Source organism: Tursiops truncatus, chromosome Y (genome assembly GCF_011762595.2).
Source record: "Tursiops truncatus isolate mTurTru1 chromosome Y, mTurTru1.mat.Y, whole genome shotgun sequence".
NCBI lineage: Eukaryota > Metazoa > Chordata > Mammalia > Artiodactyla > Delphinidae > Tursiops > Tursiops truncatus.
The window spans coordinates 2,706,115-2,732,377 of NC_133428.1; the positions used below are offsets into that span (position 1 = coordinate 2,706,115).

General features: G+C 45.5%; 1 protein-coding gene and 1 pseudogene across 1 annotated transcript in view; one reads left to right on the plus strand and one right to left on the minus strand.

The window, feature by feature from the left end:
- The window catches only part of LOC117307483 (pseudouridine-5'-phosphatase-like), a 452,112-nt gene that overhangs the window by 271,100 nt on the left and 154,749 nt on the right, over nucleotides 1-26,263 (plus strand). The window lies entirely within an intron of this gene.
- LOC117310574 (homeobox protein Mohawk pseudogene) lies at nucleotides 19,305-20,177 on the minus strand (annotated as a pseudogene).

Consider the following 26,263-nt stretch of genomic DNA (forward strand, 5'->3'; position numbering starts at 1 on the left):
TCGACGTGGGAATCACCCTATTAATAAATAAATGCCTTGTATGTTTCTCTGCTGAATGTCTGTTTCTGCATCAAGTTTCTTAAAACTCCAAGACTGAGGCCCTGAGCACGTCTCTTCTACTGTCATGTCCCAGGGGCCAAGCGTTTTGTTGGGCACATAGTAGATGATTAATAAATAGTTATTGAAGAAGGCAGTGAAAAGTGAAACAGCCTTGAGTTGACTCAACTAGTCGCCTGCGCCATAAATGTTACAGGGTTTTAGAAAAGCAGGGGGCAGGGCAGTGCGTGTTCATGGAGGTGGTTGGATCTGGTTGAGACCTGAAAGGAGGGATGAGATTTCTAGAGAAAGAATCTGGACATCCCCAGAGGACAGTGAACCAGGCATGTCCGGTTCCATGTGATGGGAGTGAAAGAGAAAGAGTCCCATTAACTTGAAAGAGAGACGTGTACGGTGGGTAAGAAAGCAGAGCTATACGGACACCTGGCCGTAGACCCGCGTCTGTTTATCACAGATGCTGCTGCCGTTTTGTCGCTACATAGAAAACATCTTCCTTACAAAGTTGCTGGGATCTTTTCTTTGCTGGTAGGGGCAGGAACAGGAAGGAGTGATGGAACCATACTGAGATGCAAGCATTTGACATATTAATCATTTCTTGTTCCAAGTTAATAAATTGAGGGAAAACTAACTTAAAACTCAGGTTGGCAACATTAAGGAATGAAAGCGAACTTTTTTTGACAATCAAGTTACCTAATGATTACGGTTCCATGGGAAGACGTATCCGACCTACGAGCTGTGTGTAAGATGGGAACACCATCCTGGGCGATAATGCAATGAAGGTGCAAGGCATGTCGATTTCTATGAAAATGAAAAACATTAGAAAAGAAACTATGATTTGAAGAGGAAGGTTCAAATATCGAAATGGAAAATCCCTTGGAAAAGCATCTCTGGGTAGGAAGGAAATTAGCTAATGAATTTTCTTACCCATATGTAAAGCATTTGCAGAATGGAGGAATCTGAAAAGCAAAATAAAACCACAGGTAACGCAGCATTGTTTGATTTACTAATTTAAGCAGGTGCCTATGGGGAAAAGGCTGTCTCTAAAATTAGGTAATAGTGAGTGTAAGAGGAAAAACCCTTCTGAGTTATCACCAGTTGACTCAGATCAAACCAGAAGTAATGAATTACTCTCTGATAAAACGTGCAAATTGGTGGAAGAAAGGATGCTCGTCGCCATCGCATGCGTCTCTGAGAGGGGTTTCCATGTTGTAGCTGGTGGCGATCATGTAAGATATAATGTCGTGCATTCTATTTTGCATGATTGCCACCAACAATGACATTTAAGAGACCTGGGGCCCTGGTGAGTGTCTGCGGAAGACTCGGTGAAACCATCGCCCTGGGTTACAGTTGTGCCTCTGAGTCTTGCCTTCAGTTCTTTCCCTGACTCTGTGTCTGTGCATCTCACCCATCCTTGCATCTCTGTGTGGTGTGGGCTCACAGAGATGTTCTCTGATACTCTTGGTATTGTCAGACACGAGAGGCATGTGCACCCAGGTGGCACACTCAGCTTGTTTTCACTCTGCGCTTTGCAGACACGAAGCACTGACCTGACATACACGTTGTTCCCGGAAGTCAGGGTAACTGGGACAGTGTGGGGACAGAAAATGCACCGAGTAGGACTTTGACAGCCCACCAGGAGGCAAGTCTGTATTATTGTCGATGAGGAAATAACGGCCTGCAGTCAGACTCCAACTAAAGATGGATCAGGCGGAATTTGTAGGACAACTAAAGAGCACAGGTGGTTCCTTCCCCTGTGGGTCAGACAGCTAATGGTACTGATGGTGTGGAAGTGGTCCCCTTTCCTTAGAAGCTTCATCGTCTCAGGTCTAGTACATGGTTTTCCTGAGTGGCCCCGGAACAGAATCTAATTCCAGGATGTCAGCCCTGCCTTTGGGGACCGACGTCTGTTTGTATAATCCAATACTTGCAGCCTTGGGCAGAAGCAGCATAATACACAAATGGCATATGCACCCCTCGCCTGAAGATAAGAAGTATATAGAAAGCCGTGATTGGAAGGGCCCTAAGTACACAGGATCTAGTTGCTCGAAGGTGATTATGTGAATGCATTTGCAAAACCTCTGCCCGAGGGCACCTGAATTGCCTAAAAGTAGACACAATCCGCTCCTGAATCCTAAAGAAAACTGCAGTTATCTCTAATGTTCCATAAATAAGAATCCCATTCATGACTTAAGTGTTCACTAATGGAAACTATCACCACCCACCTCCATCGCCAAATGCCTGCCTGGCGGCTCGGAAGCCTGCACTAATTCCCGGGCTTGGGGAACCCAGAACTCACTGAATCCCTCTTCTCCCGACCTGCTGAGTGTGGGGATGGGCTAGTGATCTCTCTGGGGCCCGGGTCGGCTCTTTTTGGAAGAGATGCACATATGCTTTATGGCAGGCGAGACATCATGAGAGGTCATCTAATTCGGATAAGGTGAGCGCACATTTCCTGGTGAGCCAACCGGATCTCGTATTTTGAAAACACTGGAGGACCTCATTCCACAAAACGTTACTAAACTCAGGTCCGGCCGCTTGCTGCTGCTCCAAAGCCCGTACTCGAGAGACAAGTGTTGGGGGGCAAGGAAAGTCGGCTTCACTCTGGAGACCGGCAACGTGGGGAGAAGGCAGACTCATGTCCAAAAGCCAACTCCCCCCTGCTGATCAGTGGGCAAGAGCTTTTAAAGGGGAGTTTCAGGGGTGCTCAGGGGGAGGCAGGGGGCCCCATGCAGAAGTGGTACAGTCAGCTCTGACCATCATCTTGAAATTGGTCCTGCGGTGGTCTGACCGGTGTCATCTTGATTGTTTTACATACAGTTAGTCTTCAGCTCCAGGATCAGTTTGTCCCCATTTCCTTGACACCAGTTCTCAGAGTTGTGGCAGCCTATGTCATGGCTACAGTCTGGTCATCCTGTAGCTAACTTCTCCCACCTGGCGGGGGCTTCAGTATCTACAAAACAGCTCACAGGACGTGGCTGAGAATATGATCTACAGGCCTTGAGGAGGAACTAAGGGTCTTCGACTTTGTTTAATGACTAAACTATTATTATTTTGTCCTCTTTGACTGTTTTCCTTTGCTTCTGCATTTTCTCGCTTCTCTGATTAAATTTATTGTTTGATGAAAGTTTTTCTGTAGACAAGAGGCAGGTGGACGACATGGGGGGTGGGAGTCTGTCTCGGGAAGTCCCCATAGGGTCCTGCTCAGTTACAATAATACCGAGAACATTTATTAATTATGGTTCTTTCCAGTGACACTTTTAAAGATGACCAGGCTGCTGTTCATGGGCTCCTAGACCAGCTCTTGTGTTTTAGAAGACGGGACACCAGGGAAAGGCCAGTCCTAGGCCAGAGACCATTACCACATACGCTCAGAAATCTACCATGTGTTTAAAAGTGTGCCTGGTGCCCAGGGATGGAGTTGCAGTATTCCAGGCAGGGTTGCACAGAGGAAAAGGGGGAAGGGGTCGGGCACCGGAAAGGCATGGACCTGGCAACAGCTAATACACCTGTGTTCCCAGGACTTACTTGCACATCTGTAACACTCTGTAGAGCCCAAGTTTTCTCGTAGGTGGTGCAGACCTGGTGTGGTTATGGGCTCCACAAAGCTTGTACGGCACATAAGAACAAATAAGCCACTTGCAGAAAGGACTTTTCCTGGGACTTCCCTGGCCGTCCAGTGGTTAGGACTCCGTGCTTCCACTGCAGGGGGCACAGGTTTGATCCCTAGTCAGGGAACTAAGATCCCACATGCTGCTTAGTGGTTTGCCAGGTCCAGGTACTTTTATTTCAGGTAGGGCTCAACCTGTCCTGGTATCCATCTGTAACCACCCTAGAATAGACTCTGACATGGTAACGTTTGGGGCCAGGTGATTCTTTGCTTCAGACATGCTGTCCTTTGCACCGTAAGATGTTTAGCAGCAGCCCTGGCCTCTGCACTAGGTACCAGTAGCAATCCCCCAAACCTCCAGCCATGTTGAAAACCCCAAATACCCCCATACTTACTAAATACCCCCCACTTAAGAACCAGTTCCCTAGAGGAATTAACTCCCCTGGGACTTTATAATGGAGGCAAAGGACATAGAGAGGATTATGAAACTCACACCCTAGAGAAAGACATCTGGACAGTTGAAGACATGTAGTTTCTATTCCTGCAACAAATACAGAGGCCTTCTCAGGAATCGGGCAGGCAGCTCAGTCACCTAACTTTTAACCTCGAGAAGGCTCGGAACGGCAGGAACCTTCCCTTCTTTGCTCATGTGTCAATACCTTCCTCTGTCCAAATTGGAAACAAGAGCGTGTGGGGAATGTTGCATTCGGGGTCACCCCAGGAAACCACCACGCGGCACCAGGTCGCGTCAGGATGAGCATAAAACAGGGCCCTGCGATCAGCCTCTTGGGTAGAGATGCGTGTCTCAAAGCCAGATGGGTATCATCTGGACCTGTTGCCATGCGGGCCCGTGAAAGTTCGATGAATCGGTGCTCCTTCCCCAGTAGGTCCTGTGATAATGCTTCCTTCCCTGCTCGTGGGATTTGTGTGTTTGAAGCTTGATGAATGGATATTTCCTCCCAATGGATCATGTTTTACGTGTTCCCTCTCTCCTGGTTGGGTTTTCCTTGTTGCTGTAGTTCTTGGTGCCGTGTGTGTGTGTGTGTGTGTGTGTGTGTGTGTGTGTGTGTGTGTACACCCACACATTTAGCCATCTAGCCCATCCTTCTAAGATGAGACACTTGGCTGGATTCATTTGTCATCATTAATCAAGTGAGTTCCACAAATACGAGAACGTGCCGCAGAATATTAGGGTGGCGAGTTTTCTTTCCCTTAATGTCAGGGCGGCACTGTGATGACGCCTTCCTTGCCTTGGGTGGGGAAGCGAATGTCATCCACGTGGCGCCCAGACTGGTCCAGGGGCAGCTGAAATGCTTGGGATCTGAGCCGATGTGCTGGTGGGCAGTGTGAGAATGGGGACGCGAGTGAGCCGCAGTGGAGGGTGCTGGAGGCCACCTGCCCGGCAGACGCCGGGGGCTGCAAGATGTGATGCAGACCTGTGCCCCCCACTCCCCGCCATCCCTGTGTGTAGGACCCCAGTAGCCCTTCCTAGCTCCTGGCGCCTCCTGCATGCACCCCGTTCTCAGCAGTGCACTCCATGCCCGGGGGCCCCTTGAGTCTTTTCCAGGCCGACCCCTAGGGCAGGGCGGGCGGGAACGTCCTGAGAGCCCTTTGCCTCCGCCGGAGTCCGCCTGGGCCTTTGCTCTCCGAGCACAGTTGAGCCTCTGCTTTTCTGCCCGCGAAGAGCACAGGTCGCCCTGTGTAGTGTGCTCGCAATGGCCGACATTCCCAACATTCACAAGGAGGGTGGATAATCAATTCCCGAGTCCCACAGAGAGGCCGCTGCAGAGCATGGGAAGGGGGCTGGTCCTAAATGAGCCTGTTGTTGGGCGGCCGCGCTCCCCCGGCCCTGCTCTGTGCCTTCTCAGCGCTGTGCCTAAAAATAGCGAGTAATGAGCGGCGGCCACGAAGCACGCTCTACGGGCGCCTAGTGTGTCTGCATCCTGCCGGAGCCGGCGTGCCGCGCTCTGGTTCCAGTGGGTTTTCCAGTTTGGCATTCCAAGACCTAATTCATTTTCTGCCTGGCGCTCCTACGCCCTCCATCAGCGCTGGCGACCCCCGCCGTCTGCGTAACAGATGCGGCTTTCTCAGGCTGCAGCGGTACCAAGTAACTAACGTGAGATCAAGGCTGTAGCCGGCACTCTCTCCCCGCTTTTAAACAAACACCACCGTTTTCATCTGATCCTGCCTTTGTCAGGTCTGTTGGAAATTGGCTTCATTTTCTTTTTCAGTCCTCTCCCCCCACCCCTCTGAGTTTAAAACCAAGCGGGGACTCCCTCGCCGCCTCGGAAGCCTCCCGAGCCGAGGGCTGCTCGCTCTGGGAGGGCTGCCTCCAGCAGGACGGATGCACATGATTCTCTGCTCCCGGCTCCTGACACTTAGGCGAGCAGACGCTTCCGAGGGGCTGAATCAAACATCACGTCCCTCCGGGCGAGCCCTGAGTCCCCCGGAGACGCACAGGGGAACGCGGACAGGGTTCGCCTACTGAAATCGAGGCAGCGGGCTGAGCCTTGAGTCCTGGACCAAGGTCCCAGGTAGATCTGCATCCCTTTCTCCTGGTGGCTGACCTTCATCCTAGTCGCGAAGCAGGCGTTCTGTGGCCGATAAAGGGCGTTTTCAGCCTTACCTTTCAAGGCTGCCCACTTAGCAAGTCGCAGCTTCCACACTTTGGGGAGAGCCAGAATTTCAGCGAGAAAAGGGAGCGAAACGACAGATGAGCCCCCTGCTCCGATAAGCAGCTCTGTTTCTCGCAGCCCCGTGCCTTTTCGTTTTGGCTCATTACAGCACCCTGAAAGCTTCTCTTCTGTGCTTCAGAATAGTCTTTTCAAAACGCCTCTTTACTGGGAGAAGTGTTATTCGTGGCATGGGGGATGGGTATCTTCCGGAGCTGCAGTCCATTATTGCTTACTGCCCCTCTCCGGGTCTAGAAATGTTCCTCGTTTAGAAGGAAAGCCGAGGCTTTTTACAGCCGCGGGTGAAAATGGACACTGTTACCTATTTTCGCTTTGGTCTGAGAGTTTCCATTAAGTAGGGAACCTGCTCTGAAGGTTTAGAAAGGAAACTGCAGTATCAAGTATGTTACCCAGCACATCACTGTATCTTGGTGCTGTTTTCTTTGTGTGTTTCTCTGCTACCTCTCCCCCCAAAGGAAACGTCCATCAAGATGCATACAGTGGAAACAGTGTGTCAGGGCATAGACAGGAGCGGACACCAAACACACGAAGGTTTAACCAAGAACGTCAGCTTTTCCTCTTAACGCCCTAGGTCAGGGGGCAAAAAGAGGGAGGGGAAGAAATTATTCATATTTTTGTTATCAGAGAAGTTTGCAGCAGAACTGTGAGTTACTTCTCATACCTGGGATATTTTTTAATGTTCCTTGTGCCAAGAGCTTGATTTGGGCTTTTGATTTAACAAAGTGGGAAGGGTATTTACACTTAAGATATTTCTACATTTTATGTCACACCGTCAAGAAAAGAAGAGCTTTCCACATTGACTCAACTCTGCAGAGTTCACATATCCCGATAGTAGGCTCCCCAGGTTTGTAGGGCTTATTACTTGGCTGTTTTTTCCCCATCCTTTTTCTTATTTGTGCCTGTTGATCATATAAACCAATAAGAGAGTAAAATTGTATAAAAATGAGAATACAGGCAACATACACACTTTCGGGGGGACTCCAAACCAAATACAGTCATAGAAAAATGAGGCATGTCCTTATCCGTGGCCTTTTTATTTTTTTTTTTTTTTTTGAGAAATGGAAAATAAAGCCAGAAATGCGCTATTTACAAAATCTAACTGAGGTGAACTGACACCCAGCTATTTAAGGAGTGTGTTCAAATAGGCACATGTAAAGAGCCGGCCACTTACGAATTCAGAGCAAATAAAACCACATAGGTCAGGCTTATGAAAGTGTCAGCTCAAAGCAAATGAGGATATTTCCATTGGGGCACCTCTGGGAGGGAACTGTTCAAAGCAGTGAATGTACTTATAAAAACACCTCACACGTTGCGCTGTGCTCTGCGCTTACAAAGTGCTTTCCCCACACGGAGCACCTCTCCTCTGCTGATTCTGAGCAGCTCCCGGGAAGGAGACAGAGTGTGTTTCCCCGCTTCCAATGTGGATAAAGAAATAAGAGGAGAATTTAAATGCCTGGCTCAAGCATCATACATACCGAAGAAACAGAGGGAGACTGGAAAAGTCTTAGAGAATAAATGTGCCTCTGTATTTATTTCCCCCCTGGTTTGGTAGGACAATCAAGCCAATATTTCCTATATACTCAACGTAACCAGTAATTCATTTCTTCTTCCTCATTCGTGACGTGTAGGATTTCCATCCACGGGAAGAGCTCATACCCGAAGAAGTACTCAGCACAGGGTAAGGAGGAAAATGTGCAGACTCTACGATCTGCTCATTATAATTCTAAATGGAACCAAAGGAAATATACAGAGAGGTCGGCAAAGAGTTATTGTCAAGAATATTCACTGAGCGCAATTTATATTGGGGAAAAACTGGGAAAGGCCAAAAGGCCCCCCCAGAAGGAATGGTTAAGTGAATCATAGGCTTGTTTTGTGTTAGGATATCATAGATAAAAGTGGGAAGTTATATTTTCACATAATGATCCATGATGTGGGAAAATGGACAAGATGCAGAGTTAGGTGAAAATATTGCAAGTTATGAAATTGTATGTAGGGCATCAGTTGTGAAACCATAGAGTTGCCCTGGGGACTTGCGTGAAGAGGGGGTGACTCAGCCTGCGTCCAGAGCTCCTGATTCAGTAGGTCTGCGGTGGGAACCCAGAATGTGCACTTCTGTCAAGTTCCAAGCTGATGCTCTTGCCACTGGTCCAGGGGCTCCACTGAATTAAACAATTATGTGTTTAGAGGGCTGACAAGGACATCTTTGCTTATGGGGCAGAGCTTGTCAACACTGGCTGGCGTTCGGACTCCATGGGGAACTTTTAAAAAATATCAGTGTCCGGTGGGCGCACGAAGTGGTCCAGCCACTGTCAAAAACAGTTTGGCGTTTCCTCGATGAAAAATGGAATTAGCGCACGACCCTACAGTTCCTCCCCTAGTCACGTATCCAGAAGAACTGAAAACAGGTGCTCAAACAGATGTACACAAACAGGGCAACTCAGAGTCAGCAAAGGTGAAAACAGCCCGATGTCTATCAACAGTTTAAGAGATCAGGAAAATGTGGTCTGTGTGTCCAGTGGAACAGTACTCACTGTAAAGGGGTGACACAGGCTACAGCGTGGACAAACCGTGAGAATATTAGGCTAAGGGAAAGAAGCTAGACACAGAAGACCATATTGTGTATCATTCTCCTTACAGGAAATGTTCAGAATAGGCAAGTCCTTCGAGACAGAAAGCGGATGCTAGCGGCTGAGGGCAGGGGGAATGGAGAGGGACTGCTTAATCTTACAGGATTTCTCTGGGGTGATGAAAATGTTCAGAAACGTCTTAGTGGTGGTGATTGTACTGCCTTGTGAATGTACTGGAAGCTACTGGATAGTACGTTCGAACGTGGTTAATTGTATGTTATGTGAATTTTATCTCACTTTTAAAAGAATGTCCAGGCAGCAGCGTAGAGCTTCTGATTTCACAGTTCTGGGATGAGCCTTTTTTGAAAGCTTCCCAGTTGATGCCAAGGTGCAGCTGGGATTGACTGAAAACCACTGGCCGGGTGGGGATTCCAACAGCAGTAACTCAGGTAGCCTGGAAGGGGGTGAATGGAGCTTCAGAAGATGAAGGGGCAGCTTCAGCAGGTAGACTCTGTCCCTTTGCTACCCAATGTCTGTATCCCAGCAGTATCCCCCCGCCTGGGAGCTTGTCAGAAATGTAGACCCGCCGGCGCCTCCCCAGACCTCCCGAGTCACGGTCTGACTTCTGGCAAGATCGCATGGTTTACCACCGCTGACGCTCCAGGAGCACGGGAGCGATTGCACGGCCTCTCCAATGGCGCGTTTCATGCCAAGAGTTACGATTCCTTCTCCCGAGACACGGGGTTTCTATCGTCCTAGGGGTTTTAGAAACGCTGCTTGTAAGAAAGTGGATGAAATTCATATCCTCGGGTATCTCTGAGTCTTCGAGAACCTCCCGCATCTGACTACTCTCCGTGAGCGTTGCACGGTTTGGTATGTATTCCTGTCCCAAACTATTTGGAAAGTGGGACTCCTTTTGAGGACCACTTTCCGACGCTGACGGATGCTCGTCCTTTTCTATAAGGATAATGGCAGAATTGCTGCTTCAGGACAATTTTGAATCTTTTGGACCTGCTCCATCCAGTAGAACTTCAGAAACCACCTTGAATGTTGTAGAACTCCCAGAGGGACCCTATCTTTCAGTATCCAAAGACACTGAGCGAGAAGCGGTAGATAGAAATGACCACAGACTTCACCGAAATGTGCCGCTTTAAGACAAGAGGGGATGTGGAAGTTGGGGGGGGGGGGGAGCGGCAGGATTCCTCTACACCATGGCTTTTCTCATCCTAAGCCAGGAAGACTCCTGTGAAATTTCAGCCCACAGTCAAGCTAAACCGGAAAGGTGAGATTGTCTAGACACACTGGGCATGTGCCTGCAAAATTCTCCGCCTTCCACTCATCTCCAGCACCATGGACTTGTCTATCAAATATCCCCAGGTTACAATTGGCCCAACTAATGCCTAAGGAAAAGTTTGATATGTGTCTTTCAAATCCATGCTGAGATGACTCAGTTTCTACAAGATAATAAATCTACCCAGACAGGAAAGAAAGCTCATGAACTTGTGGACAAAAACGTCAACAGCCCCCTTTGTCCTATCGACAGACCATTTTCCTCTCTGTAGTTCTCTGAATATCTGATAAATCATACTCAAATTTGTTTTTCTGGCAATGGCTGGAAAGAGCAATGCACTTTTTAACCTGATGCAATGCATTCAAGAAGGTGTGTGGATGCGGACCTCAGAGGGCAAAGATGAGATTGGTTCCAATATTGAAGTGATGGAAAATGATTTTCCTGTGCTGCGTGTCAATCTTTTAATATTAGTTTATAGATGGGATGATGACTCTATCTGTAGCCCTTTAAACCCAAGCTGCCCCTTAGCTTTCACTTCTGCTCAAGATTTCATGAATCGATGACAATAACCATTGTAGAAAAATGAGGACAGTGTTTTTTCCATTTTAATATAGTCAAAAGAATATCCTGGGCTTCCCTGGTGGCGCAGTGGTTGAGAGTCCGCCTGCCGATGCAGGGGACACGGGTTCGTGCCCGGTCCGGGAAGATCCCACATGCCGCGGAGCGGCTGGGCCCGTGAGCCATGGCCGCTGAGCCTGTGCGTCCGGAGCCTGTGCTCCGCAACGGGAGAGGCCACAACAGTGAGAGGCCCGCGTACCGCAAAAAAAAAAAAGAAGAAGAAGAATATCCAGCCCAGGCCCACATTTCTGAGCTCAGTTAGTTTCCAGAGATTTAACGGTTCCATAAAACAAGTGATTCGCAAACAGTTTGAAGCAACGAGTGAGCAGAAGCAAATAAAATGAGGTGAAATGATGCTCATTGCTATTAGGCTGCAGGCATTGAGGAAAATGTCTTTTAAAAAAAGGCTTTCTAGTGAGAAAATTAACATCTGCTTATTTATTTATTTCCTGGATAGAGGACATATGTGAAGGCATCTTCTGTTCAACATGCCTTTGGTTCTGTGTTCCTAGGCACATGCACAATTTCTCTGTTGAGCTTTCGCAGGGAGCTGCAAACTCTAACCTGTGGGCCAAATGCAGGCCCCATCTGATTTTGAAAACTTCTTTCGGAACACGGCCATGCTCGTTCATTTCCATACTGTCTACGGCTGCTTTCACACGGCACAGCAGTTGTGCAGTTCTGGCCCTTAACAGAACACTTCTGCATATGAAGTTATTTCTGCATGCACCTCATGATAGGGAGAGTTAAAATATCAACACTTAAAAAGAAAAGACAAAAGCCTATATCCACCTATGATGGATAAACATTATTTCTGGATGTGTCTGTGAAGGTACATCCAGATGAGACCAGCATTGAATCGGTACACGGGACAAAGCAGGTGGTCCTCCTCAGGGTGGGTGGGCATCAACCTATCTGCCGCGGACCTGAAAAGAACAAAAAATGGAGGATTGTTGAATTCCCTCTCAGTCTCTCTGGCTGACTGCTGAGCTGGGACACTGGTGTCCTGTCCTTGGGCGGAGATGGACACCATTGCTACCCTGGTTCTCAGGCCTTCACACTCAGACTGAGGCCCTTCCTGGGCCTCTGGCTTGCAGAGGGCAGGTGTTGGGACGTCTCAACCTCCGTAACTGTGTCAGCCAATTCCTTATATAAATGGTCTTCAGATAAATAGATAGAAAGATAGATCTACACATAGATACATATCTCCCATTGGTTTTGTTTCTTTCTGTGGAGCACCCTGGCTAATACAAACAGGAATCCATTAAGTTTTCTTAACTCTTGTTGCCCAGTTCTACAAACTTTCATTGAGGACCAACTCTGTGGATGGTGGGGTGAATATTAGAAAGACAAAGGAAACAACTCTTGCCCTTAAGATGGTGTAATGGGTGAGATGCAAAAGACTGTGAACTTAAGTGGAGGGTCAGACGTGCCTTGAGAGAGGTATTCACAAAGTGTCTACTTTGGATGATGGATCAAAAAAGGTATAAAACCCATAACAGAGTAGGGTTGCACAAGTTTCATCAAGAAGATGTCTTTCTGGTAGTCTTCAGAAATGCAATGTGTGAAAAGGAAAGGGCATTCCAGGGTGCAGGACTGAAGGTGGCCAGTGCAGGTGGTGTCGAAGTATCCCAGACAAATGGGTTTCTGGAGCAGAGCAAAAGTGTACCACTTCTGAGTGGCACGTTTCCAAGGGGGACCTCCTCAGGTGTCCTCTGTGACGGTTCAGTGCCCCAAGGCTCTGAGCCTGGGATACACAGAAGAGAGGAGTGGGAAATAAGGCAGATGGGACTGAGCTGGGATGGGGGCAGGTGCGACTTCCTGGGTGGAACAATTTCGGACGGCAAAGGAACAATTTCGGACGGCAAAGGAACAAACTATGTAGAGTGATTTAACTCTTGCATGTGTTAGTGGGCTGGATTGGAAGAGGCAAAGCCTTACTACTCTGTTGGGGAAATCTTCCATCCCTTGACGATTTTTGTCATCAGACAATGGGGTGTCACCATCTTTTTCTCATCATGTGACACCTAATGGGAGAAATTTGCTTTCAGGTATAGGTCTTCTGTTCATACCCACCAAGCAGCCTGACACTGTGTGTCGTTTGACCAGGTTCTGAATGATTTAGGAGTTGACAGTCTGTTCTTTTTTTTTATTTATTTATTTAATTTTTTATTTATGGCTGTGTTGGGTCTTCGTTTCTGTGCCAGGGCTTTCTCTAGTTGCAGCAAGCAGGGGCCACTCTTCATCGTGGTGCACGGGCCTCTCACTATTGCGGCCTCTCTTGTTGTGGAGCACAGGCTCCAGACGCGCAGGCTCAGTAGTTGTGGCTCACGGGCCTAGTTGCTCCGCGGCATGTGGGATCTTCCCAGACCAGGGCTCGAACCCGTGTCCCCTGCATTGGCAGGCAGACTCTCAACCACTGCGCCACCAGGGAAGCCCGACATTCTGTTCTTGATGCAGATGGACACAGCGTGCATCAGTGGTGGCATGAAATACCGCTGGAGGGATGCAGCCCCACCTAAAAGTTGGCAACCTGTCCATCTTCTTCTTTCTTCTTTGCCTATCATAGGACAGAGGCGTTTCTTATAGACTTAAGTTAACTTATGTGGTGGACCGTGCCAGTGTGTGATACGTATCAATCCCAATAGGTACCGAGAGGTAAGACGTGGGTCCATCGCGAAGCCCTGAAAACAAACGTGGCGCACCTGCCTCCATCCTTACCTACCTGTGTGGTCTTGGCAAGTCACCTCACCACTCTGGGCCTCTGGTTTCTAAACTCCAAAACAAGGGGACAGCAGACTTTTTCTATAATAGGCCAGATGGTAAATGTGTTTGGCTTTTCGGGCCATACAGTCTCTGCTGCATCAACTCAGCTCTGCCTTTGTGGAGACCACAGGTCAGTGGATAGGTGTGGCCAGATTTGGACTAGATCTCTGGACTAGATCTCTCCCAGCCCTTATTAACATCTTGTGATGGCAGATGAACTTATCTACAAAACAGGAACAGACTCACAGACATAGAGAACAGACTTGTTGCCAAGGGGGAGGGGGTGGGGGAGGGGTGTACTGGGAGTTTGGGATGAGCAGATGCAAACTGTTACATATAGAATGGATACCCAACAAGGTCCTACTATATAGCACAGGGAACTATATTCAATATCCTGTGATAAACCATAATGGAAAGGAATATAAGAAAAGAATGTGTATATATGTATAACTGAATCACTTTGCTGAACAGCAGAAATTAACACAACATTGTTAATCAACTATACTTCAATATAATTTACAAAATGAATGAATATCTTGTGATGGGAAGGCAAGGAGAAATTCAGAATTTTCCTGAGCTTTTCATTTCTCATGGGAGAGAGCTCCCTTTGGTCAAGGTAAAAATTTGGCATGGGGGAAACATACAAAATTAAAAGAGAACCCATACAATGGGAAGGAATCGGAATCAGTCACCCCATTCACCTGTGCTTTAAGCTTGTCATTCCCAAGGCAGACTTTGGAAAGGCTTTGGAGATCATTTGCAGAACAGGCTGTGCTTCCAACATGTCTTCCTTTTGGATCGCCTGGGCTCCATGGGGGCACATGGATCCCAGCAAGTGACTGGAGACTGTTGCTTCCCATCACTGTTTTCTTGCCACCAAAATTGCTATTTATTTAAGAAGGACTGAGAACCCAGCTGCCGGGCTTCCCTGGAATCCTGTCCGACAGACTCAACGAGCCTGTGATTTTTCTATAAAGCAGCTCTCTGAGCAGCGAGAAGATGCTGCAGTGATTACACACCTCTGCAGTTCCCTCAAATACGGGAAAACGTAGACAGTGCAAAAGACAGACTCAAAACACAAGCTATCAGATGAAGCCTTCCTGACAGCATAAACAAGAAGCAAGCAAGAAAGGGGGAAGAAAATCATCCTGATTTTTGTTTGTCTGTTTGAATCACGGAATTGAAATGGAGGCCCCTGACACCCTGCCCTGTTGCCGTGGGTGTCTCAGTGATGAACAGTCACGGGCTCCCTCCCGCCCACCCCCGTGGATTCATGAGGGGCCAGACAGGAATTGCAGAACCGCCACGTGGTGTGACCTTACCTGTTAAGCTTGTCCTGCCTTCCCTGCCGAAGGTGAGGAGGGCCGTCAGCATGCGGCCGACTGTTTCTTCCACACCTTAATGAGAAAAATTGACCTACTTACTCTCCAGCTGTCTTCTGTGTGTCTAATCCTAGTAATTTCTGCAAAACTGCCCCCTCCTTACATGTTGAAACCAAGCAGAAGCCCTCAAGGATGGCGTATCTTGGGCAGACGACACGGAATCGGGTTGGAGGAGGGACAGGCTTGTTGGGAAGACCAGTGAGCTTCCACGCACCGGCTTCAAGACCCGTCCTGAGGACGGGGCACATGATTCACCCGGCACCCCACGCTCTGTGCTGGCCAACCGCGCCCCTTCCCCCTGCACGCACAAACGTAGTACTTCAGGCTTCTGTGTTTTGCTCATAGTGCAGTGCAGCCTGTGCTGATTTCTACAGGGTGGCCATTTATCTGGAGCAAGAATAAACATTGCAAATAAAACCCACTGCTTTCCCGTGATGAGCTAGTTTTCTGTACATAAAACTTGTATAATAATGATCTGCCCTTGTGAACTTCCTGTTGAAAAATTATTTACTTTTCGAATATGCATGCGTGTTGGTTAAAGGGAATGCTGTCTATTGGGACGGAAAAAAAAAAAAAAAACCTGAAGAAAAACCAGGATTTCAGATCAACTCCAGCAATCTGGATACGTGATGAATTTTCTGTGATTTCTGGATCTTAACCATTTTCATTTCAAAAATAATTCTCACAGGTCATAATAGCCAGTATCAATGTTCTCAACACTAGGAAGTTATCTATATTTACTTAATTTGCCCTGCAGCCTTAAGGCAGAAATCATCGTTACTACCATTTTTGGGAAGGTACTCAAGACAACACAATCAGTAAGTGGAGAGACCTTTGGAACCAGGCAGAGTGGCTTCAAGGCCCTGTTCTTAAACCCCGTATCACGTTGCATAGAACCTAGGTTTCTCCACCTCGGCACAACTGACATTTGGGGCCCGATGACCCTCTGATGTGGGGCGTCCTTTGCACTGTGTGGTGTCGAACAGCATCCCTGGTCTCCACCCCCCACACGCCAGGAGCACTTGTCCCCCCAGTCGTGACAACCATCAATGTCTCCAGACACAGCCAGTTATCTTCCTGGAGTGGGAGGGGGAAACAGGAGTGCAGCATGGCCCATTTTCGAACCACTAATTTAGGATATGCTTCTTTGAAATCAGAGGGTTATAAACCGAGATGCGTCCAGGGGCCAGGCACATCCCATACAGAAGGGACCAGGCTCATTGTAACGAGAATGTCAGTTCTGCCTAGTTACCATGCAGCACGGAGAAAGAGAGAGTGCGAACAACACTGCCTGCAGGGGTTATCTTTGGCCCATGGGTTGCCGTTTTGTGATTCCAGGAACTAAAGCAGGGTTTCTTCACCTTGGCACTACTGAAATTTGGGACCGGGTGGGTCTTTGTGTTGGCCTGGGTGGGTGGGCGGGGCAGCTGTTCTGTGTACTGTAGAATGTTTAGCTGCAGCCGTGGTCTCAACCCCCCAGATTCCAGTACCACCCCCTCACAGTTCTGACAACACAAAACAGGTCCAAACCCTGCCCAGTGTCCCCAGAGAGGACAAAATTGCCCGGACGGAGAACCCCCTGGGATGAACCACATGAAACGGCCAACACTTAGTTATTTCTGATGTGCAGAAGTGCAGATTTCATGTGGTCCCATCTCATACTCTCAGCAGTGCCCTAAGCTTGCCTGATAGGTTAGTTTCTCAGGTGGGATGGAGCGGGGACAGGTCACATATAAGGGGAAGTGGACACGTGGGAAACCTGTTCAAACCCAGAAACTCCGGTGAGTGCAGCGCTCTCCAAGGCAACCCTGATTCTGGCCAGACTAAAACGAGAACCACCTGGTTTATGGACTTTGACATCACGGGGTTTCGAAGCACATGTACAGAAGAACCGTCCACAGAGAGGCATGAAGGTGGACCTTGATGGGGCCTCAAAGCAGTTTCTTAAAGGCTTAAACCGACAGAACTTGAACCGCCTTTTCCCCTCCCCACCACGATGTCCACTCCATCATGAAAGAGATCTTCAAGCACATGTGACTCTCTCATTCCTGATGCACCTCTGGGTTGGGCTGTGGGCGCTGGTTCCGAGTCCATCTGTGCTTCGTGGCCGAGCGTGAAATGACCGTGGGTTGTGTTCCAATGTGGACAAAGGGCACCTGTGACTAAGGGTGAAGGGGCATTGTCCTAAGTCCTCATTAGGACCAAGGTGAGCCCATTAAAATGCATCGTTATTCCCATCCAGCCGTGCAGTCCACATTCAGCACCGACTAATGAGGAAAATAAAACGGAAAGCGGTTCCCCTTTCTGTTTCTGTGAGGTCTTCCTTCAGGACAATGCGGGGCCTCGTTAATGAGCTCATTCCATAATAAAGCGAAGATATGGACAAATGTCAGCGTGCCTCTGGAGCAGCGCTTTCGCCGGCAGATGCATGTCACACAGTAATGGTACTGATTCGCGCTTGTTAACAATGAACCCACACGTGTCCCTGTTGACCGGATTCTTTATGTGACATTAGCCTGGCTACGCTAAATAACGACCCCACAGCCTTGCGATGCTGGGCCGTGTGAGTACGGTTTCCTAGTTTTAAATGTAACCTCGTTATGGAAAATAAAGTCAGTGAAGGAAAAGTCTCACACTCCTGATAAAGGTTTGATGTATTGTTACCGTTTTTAAAGCAATATATACCATCTAAGTGAACATAACTTGCACGTTCTTCCATCTCATTAAAGGCTCTTTTGTTGCTAAGTTGACAGTAGCTTTATTCTTTTTATTTTAATTATAAACATTTTATTTTGACACAGTTATAGACCTAGCATTGTAAGAAATGAAAGAGACATCACATGTACGATGGACCCAGTTTCCTGCAATAGTATAATTTTGCAAACCTGTGGTACACCGGGCAGTTGATAGAATCAAGATGTTCGATATTTCCATCACCACAGGGCTGCCTCATGTTATCCTTTGATACCCACACCTACTCCCCTCCTGCCCCCACCCTCTCCTTAACCCCTGGAAACCACTAATTTAGTCTCCATTTCTTCAGTACTGTCATTTAAGGAATATTATGTAGATAGAATCATGACCTTTGGAATTGGCTTTTTTTCATTCAGCATATAATTCTCTGGATATTCGTCAGGTTGTCCTGTGTATCAGTAATTTGCTGTCTTTTTAGTTCTGAATACTATTCCAAATTTGTATCCATTCACCCACTGAAGTAAATCTAACTTGTTTCTCTTTTTGATTATGACAGATAGAGCTGCTTTAAACATTTGTGTATAGATTTTTATGCGAACATGAGTCTTCATTTCTCTGGGATAAGTGCCCAGGAGTGAAATTGCTAGGTTCTATGTTAGTTCCATGGTCAATTATTTAAGAAACTGTCACACTGTTTTCCAGAGTGCCTTTACAATTTTATATCCACACCAGCAATGTATGAGGGATTCATTTTCTCTGCATCATTGCCAGCATTTGCTCTAGTCAATATTTTTTTATTTTACCCATTTTGATAGGCGTAGAGTGATAGCTCACTGTAGTTTTAATTTGCAATTTCTCTAATAGCTAATAACGTTGAACATCTTTTCATATTCTTATTTGCCACCTGTATGTCTTCTTCAGTGAAATGTCTCTTTATGTCTTTTGTCCATATTCTAACTGGACTGTGCTTTTTCACTGTTGTGTTTTGAAGGTTCTTTGTATATTCTAGACACAAGTTTTTTGTCAGGTATATGGTTTGCAAGTATTTTCTCCCACTCTATAGTTTGTTTTTTCATCCTCCTAACAGAGCCAATGTTTTAAATTTTGATGAAGATCAATTATTTATTATATGAATTATGCTTTTGGTGTCAGGTCTTAGAACAGTTTTATTTCTTCCTTTCTGATCTATATGTCTTTTATTTTCTTACTGCGCTGACTTGAACTTCCAGCACTTTGTTGAACAAAAGTTGTGAACCTGGGCATCTTTGCCTTCTTCCCTGTTTTAGGTGAAAACAGTCAGCTTTTCACCTTTATGTATACTGTTAGCGGAAAGTAGTTATGGCTTCTCTTTATACAGTTGAGAATGTTTCCCTCTATTTCTACTTTTTTCCGAGTATTTTTTTTTTAAGGCCTCATTAGCTTTTAATGCAAAACTAAATCCACAATCATTCTAGAAAGGGCAGGTTCCTCAAATTCAACATGTAGTCAGAGAAGGGAATCCAGGAAAATGAGGGAGTACGAAGCTCTCTTCCGAAACCCAGCCACGTGACAAAGCCAGAGGCATCTCCAAAGCCACAGGTGTGCCAGCAAACCAGGTGAAGAAGGCTGCTGCAGCTTGAAAAAGTAACTTTACCACCTTAATACCTGGGTCCTCTGAGAGCTGTCTGTGCGATAGACGAAATTGCCTTTGGTTTCTGACGATGAGGGTGATACCAATTCCTCCTCAAATTCATTGGAACTAAAAGATTCTGAATGGTTTCTCTGCCTTGTCTTTCCCATCATGGCAGCATTTGTGACCATGACATGTCTCAAAGAGTCGTTAAGGTAACGATTCAACAAGCTGCTCTTGTATTTTGGGGGCGATACGTAATCCTCATTGGCCCATGACTCTGGCCTCACTCCAGCTTTTATGACTGAGCTCTCACTTTTAATCACAGGATGGTGGACTGGACTATTATAGCCTTCTTCATTCATGGGGTTTCGTGGAGGATTTTCTCCATCTTCAGAACATGAGTCATCACTGCTTACACTCAGCCGCTCAGCGTTTCCTTGAACCTACTTATTGTACAACTTTATTCTTAAGACCCAGCTTAAATCTGGCTGTCGAACAGTATTCTTAAGCTGACGTCTTGCATTAGCAAACCAATTTGACACCTGCACTAGCGTCATCTGCGAGCCGAGCGCCAGGAGAATCTTCTCCGTCTTCGTGGGGTACGGATTGTCGCGGTGCTTGTGCAGCCACAGCTTGAGGGGCCGCACCATGTCCTGCAGGGCCTGCCGCTTGTGCCTCACCTTCCCGCCATTCTGGCGGGCCCCGGTCCTCCGGTGTCTCAGGCCCAGGTTGTCCTTGAGGGGCGTGCCGTCCGTAATGCCCACCTCGGGGAGAGCATGCGTACTGTCCAGAATGCCACCGTAGGGCCTGCCGCCCCACTCCCGCTCCGGAGCCCCGTGGTCCTCAAAAAGCACGGCGCTGCTGAGCTTGTTGAAGATGATGGTGTTCATGGCGTGCGCAGGCAGGGCCGCGCGGTGCGGCCGCAGTGCCTTGGGGCCGGGCCGCCGGGAGCTCCGCAGGGCTCGGGTTCCTCCTCTTAGCCCCGGCCACCCAGCCCCCAAAGAATCTCAGCCTTTTCAGAGTATTTAACATGAATGGATATCAATCTTTGCCTTTTAATGGGAATATTTAGACCATTTACATTTAATATAATTTTTTATATGTTAGGGCTAAATTATGCTACCTTTTTGTTACCTCTGTTTTTCATTTTTCTATATTATTTTTTCTGCCTTCCCGTGGATTGCTTGAATGTTATTTGGAATCCCATTTTGGTTTATCTGTAGCGTTTTTAGAGTATCTCTCTATATAATTTTTCAGTGGTTTTTCCAGGTATTATATTACAAATTCATAACTATCACAGTATACTGATGTCACCATTTACCAGTTTTAGTGAACTGTAGAAGTCTTATCTCTCTTTCCCTTCACCCATTTATATTATAATTATATTGTGCATTTTTTCATCAAACACTTAGAACCACATGAGACAATGTTCTAATTTTTGCTTCAACCCTCAAGTGTAATTTAGAAAACTCAAAAGGGGAAAATAAGCATCCAAATTTTTGCATATTGTTGTTTTTCCTCCGTGATGTTCCAGTATTTCTTCTTTTATCATTTCCCTTCTATTTAGAAAATTTCTGTAGCACTTTAGTGTAGGTTTGCTGTGGATGTATTCTCTTAGATATTCTTCATCTGAGAATGTCTTAATTTCCCTTTCATTCCTGAAGGATTTTTCAGCATCCAAAAGATATTGTGCCACTTCCAAGTGGTCTCCGTGGCTTCTGATGAGAGATCTGCTGTCTTTGAATTTTTCCCCCTGTAGGTAAGGTGTTGTTTTTTGTGGCTGCTTTCAAGATTTTTCTCTGTGTTTGGCTTTCAGGAGTTTATTAAGATGTATCTTGGCATGGATTTTGGGGGGGTTATCCTCTTTGGTATTCATTCAGCTTCTTGAATTTGTAGGTTTACATCTCTTGTCAAACTAGAGAAGCTTTCGGCCGTTATTTCTTCAAGGTTTTTTCAGCCTCACCCTCTGTCTCTTGTCCTTCAGGGACTGTGTCCATTATGGTGTCTCTAATTGGGAGATACAGCTCACAGAGTATGCACAAAGAGGGATTCTGGTATCTCTTGGCTACATCTGTGTGAATCTTCTATGTTCCTTATACATAAAATATTTTGCTATCTGACCTTAGTTTTCTCTTACTAATTCTTTAAAGCTTTCACAGATTGGATCACTTACTAATTATTTCAGATCACTTTTGGGCAAAAAACTTACAAGGTCCTAAAAATATCCATTAAGGATTTTTATTGTCATATAAATCTGCAATATATTTGGGGAAAATGGGCATAATTAAAATGTTTATATTTGAAATCCTGGAACGTGCTCTTTGGTCTGTTTCTACAAGTCTCATTTCATCCTTAGTAAAGTTTTATGATTTTCTAGATAGCTTTTACATATTTCTTATTAAGTTTATTTCTAGATTTTGTTTGTGTGTTTTGCTGTTGGGGTGGGGCCTTTTCAGGTAATATCTTAAAATTAGTTTGTTTTTTTTAATACATAGGAAAACTTGTTTTATTGTTATTTATATTGTATTTAGCCATTTTATGGAATCTGTAATTAATGCTAGTTGTTTTTCAATAGTATTTAGTCTCTTTTAGAATATTTCTCGTACATTTCCTGCTTCCTGCCACAGATTCCAAATTTTCAGCACAAAACAGATTAAAGCATATTCTGAAAGACGGGTGATAAACACAGTTGCCCATAGTCAATAATTTTGGCAAAAGCCTCATTTTAATTCCTCACTTGCTGATTCACAATTCACCATATCATATTAAAGGCTTTGAGAAGTCTTGCTTTAAACAGCCTTGTTTAACCCTGCTTAATCCGATGATTTCCATTTACAAGTCACACACATCAAAAACCCATTGAAAATGCATAGAAATCCTGCATAAATTGAATTTAGAAGAGAAGCATCTATTATCTTAAAATATAGAAAGGTCTCTCAAATCCATACAAAAACAGTGAACTCCCCGTTAGAAAAATGGGCAACTAACGGGAATAAGACCAATGGCTGATACACTATTCCCCCCCGTGAAATTAACAACCCAAACCATGATGGTATCCAGCCTTGCCTTTGTTTCAGACGCTCTGTGGATAGAGTGGAAATGTCTGCTGTGCACTGAAATTTGAATTCTTTATAATTGCTTATAATTCTAGCCGCCCAGCCCACGATGGGGAACCATCTGCCTTGCATTCTGCTCCGTGAGCAGTTCGCCTCATCAGTCTGTCTGTTCCGTTGCCGTAGCAGGGATCTCTCTGTGGTTACTGCCCTACTTTCTGATGCCTGCGTCGTTTGACTGCCTGTTTTACTGGCCAAAGTGTCTGTTGTGTGTAAAGATGAAAGTTTTGCTGCACTCCGTGTGCGTGCAACAGGTGGATGGGGATCATTTTCTAGCTACCAACTACCAGCAACAGGAGAAAGCGTTGAAAGGATTCTAGAGAGAGGAAGACACCAGCCAATAATTTCCTAGTTCTGCAGTGGTTGGAGATGATAAACCTCCACGTAAGGAAACACCATGGTGCCAGTTCAGAGCTGCCGTTTCTTGTAAGCATCCTTGGCATGAAACAGGATGTACTCTCTCTGCCTTTCTGGAGGACAGTACATCAAGAGGTATAAAAATATCCATGACCTTTGATCCATAATTAATTACCCAGAAAAATATTCAGAGGCGTCCACCATAATTTAAGTCAAGAAAATTCACAACAGTGTTCCCTGAAATAGCAAGGAAAAATTCCACAGTGCTCAATAATAAGGAACATTTCATTACAAAAGATGTAAATATGATAAAACATATGAATTACGATATATGCAGAGGTTATGTAATTATGTAGCTCAGGGGTCAGTGAACCTTTTCTGTAAGAAGCCAAATAGTAAATACTTCAGGCTTTAAGGATCATACAGTCTCCATCACAGTTACTCAACTGCCCTTATGGGTCAAAAGCCATCATAGTCAAGGTGGAAAGGGATGGGCAGGCCGTGTTCCAATAAAATTTCATTTATAGACACTGAAATCTGAATTTCATATCCTTTTCATGTGTTGTGAAATATCATTTTTATTTTTTCAGCTCTTTCATTTCAAGGTAAAAACCACTCTTAGCTTGTGAACTGCACAAAAAACATGCTGGTCAATATTCCCTTGGGTTTCAGTTTGTTCTCCCCTTAAATAAAATCATGTTTTCAAATGCAATTTTACATGAGAAAACACTCACAACATAATATCAATTGGAAAACAGGTAGGATCTAAAACCATTTTTAGAATAATAAAAAGGACTTGAAAGAAATACCCAAAAATATTAAAATGCTTTTCTCTGTAGGGTGGCCTTTGAATGATTTTTATTCCCTTTGTACGCTTTTCTGTTTTTGCTAAATGCTTTACAATGAGTGAGCATTATTCTTGTAATAAGTAACGTTACTTTGAAAAATGTTCTTCTAAAAATTATTCTCAAGCTGGTTCTTTCTCCTGGCATTTTAAGGATTCATTTTCCATATTTTGAAATTTATTTCCTTTCTCCATCATTTGTTTTCTTCTATCAGGGATGTTTGTCATCTATTTTGAGGACATCCTTCATTCATTTCCTTACTCATTCTTTTCCTGTTTTCCCCTCTCTCTCCCAACAATCTTTCTCAGGTATGACATTTTTCAAAGTTCTATTCTGAGCCCAATGGGGAAAAATATTAAACATATTCATTATATTGGAACTATGCTTTCCAACACCACTGATTTAATTTTAACATTTTAGGGACCAAGAGATTCCTCAATGTTGTGACCATGATGTTTTCAACAGAAAATTTAACCATGTCAAATATGGTTAAAAATACATTTCTGCTTAACGTGCACTGACCCCTGTAAAGTTCGTTGGGCCACGATTCCCTTATCCGAGGGGGAGGAAGAATGGCTTTAAGTAGCTTCCCTTCTTTGCTGTGTGGCCTTCCTCTATTCCAAATCCATCTGCATCTCAATCCTGCTCCCCTAGGGGAAGTCCTCTTAGAATATTTTTAACATCCAATCAGAATATAGACCCACAGGGCTTCCCTGGCGGTGCAGTGGTTGAGAGTCCGCCTGCCGATGCAGGGGACGCGGGTTCGTGCCCCGGTCTGGGAAGATCCCACATGCCGTGGAGCGGCTGGGCCCGTGACCCATGGCCGCTGAGCCTGCGCATCCGGAGCCTGTGCTCTGCAACGGGAGAGGCCACGACAGTGAGAGGCCCGCGTACCACAAAAAAAAAAAGAAAAGAATATAGACTCACAGTCCAGGCAGGTGTACCTGGGACATTCAGAAGTTATCTAGTCAAGTGGCATAGCTAGTTGTTTCCATGGCAAATGTTTCCTGAGGACCTGCTTTGCAGCAGACACTGTTCCAAGGACTGGAAATGCAGGGATGCACTCCTGGGCATATATCTGGACAAAACTCTAATTCAAAAAGATACATGCATCCCTGTGTTCATAGCAGCACTGTTTACAATAGCCAAGACATGCATGCAACCTAAATGTCTGTCAACAGATGAATGGATAAAGAAGATGTGGTACATATACACAATGGAATATTACTTAGCCATAAAAAAGAATGAAATAATGCCATTTGCAGCAACACGGGTGGACCTAGAGATTGTCATACTGAGCGAAGGAAGTCAGCAAGACAAATACCATGTGATGTCACATATATGTGGAATTTAAAATATGATACAAATGAATCTATCTATGAAACAGAAACAGACTCATGGACATAGAAAAGAGACTTGTGGTTGCCAAGGGGGAGGGGCTTGGGAGAGGGATGGAGTGGGAGATTGGGGTCAGCAAATGTAAGCTTTTTTTTTTTTTTTAACACCTTTATTGGAGTATAATTGCTTTACAATGGTGTGTTAGTTTCTGCTTTACAACAAAATGAATCAGTTATATATATACATATATTCCCATATCTCTTCCCTCTTGCATCTCCCTCCCTCCCACCATCCCTATCCCACCCCTCCAGGCGGTCACAAAGCACCGAGCTGATCTCCCTGTGCTATGCGGCTGCTTCCCACTAGCTATCTACCTTACGTTTGGTAGTATATATATGTCCATGCCTCTCTCTCGCTTTGTCACAGCTTACCCTTCCCCCTCCCCATATCCTCAAGTCCATTATCTAGTAGGTCTGTGTCTTTATTCCTGTCTTACCCCTAGGTTCTTCATGACATTTTTTTTTCTTAAATTCTATATATATGTGTTAGCATACGGTATTTGTCTCTCTCTTTCTGACTTACTTCACTCTGTATGACAGACTCTAGGTCCATCCACCTCATTACAAATAGCTCAATTTCGTTTCTTTTTATGGCTGAGTAATATTCCATTGTATATATGTGCCACATCTTCTTTATCCATTCATCCGATGATGGGCACTTAGGTTGTTTTCATCTCCGGGCTACTGTAAATAGAGCTGCAATGAACATTGTGGTACATGACTCTTTTTGAATTCTGGTTTTCTCAGGGTATATGCCCAGTAGTGGGATTGCTGGGTCATATGGTAGTTCTGTTTGTAGTTTTTTAAGGAACCTCCATACTGTTCTCCACAGTGGCTGTATCAATTAGATGTAAGCTTTTATCTATAAGATGGGTAAACAGCAAGGCCCTACTGTAGAGCACAGGGAGTATACTCAATATCCTGTGATAAACCGTCATGGACAAGAATATATTTTTAAAAAGAATGTATATGTGTATAACTGAAGCACTTTCTGTACAACAGAAATTAAACACAACATCATAAATGAACTATACCTCAATTAAAATATGATACAAATGAAATCTATATCTGTCTATCTTCTAAATCTATCTATCTTCTTTTTAATCTTCAATTAAAAAGAAAAGAAAGAAAGAAATGCAGGGATGGGGGAGATGGACAAGGCAGCTGCCCTGTGCAATCACACCCTCTGCTACAACCTCCAGGGACCTATAATCAAGAGCAGCTCAGGCTTCATTGCACTGTCAGCATTAAGAGTTGAGGTGCG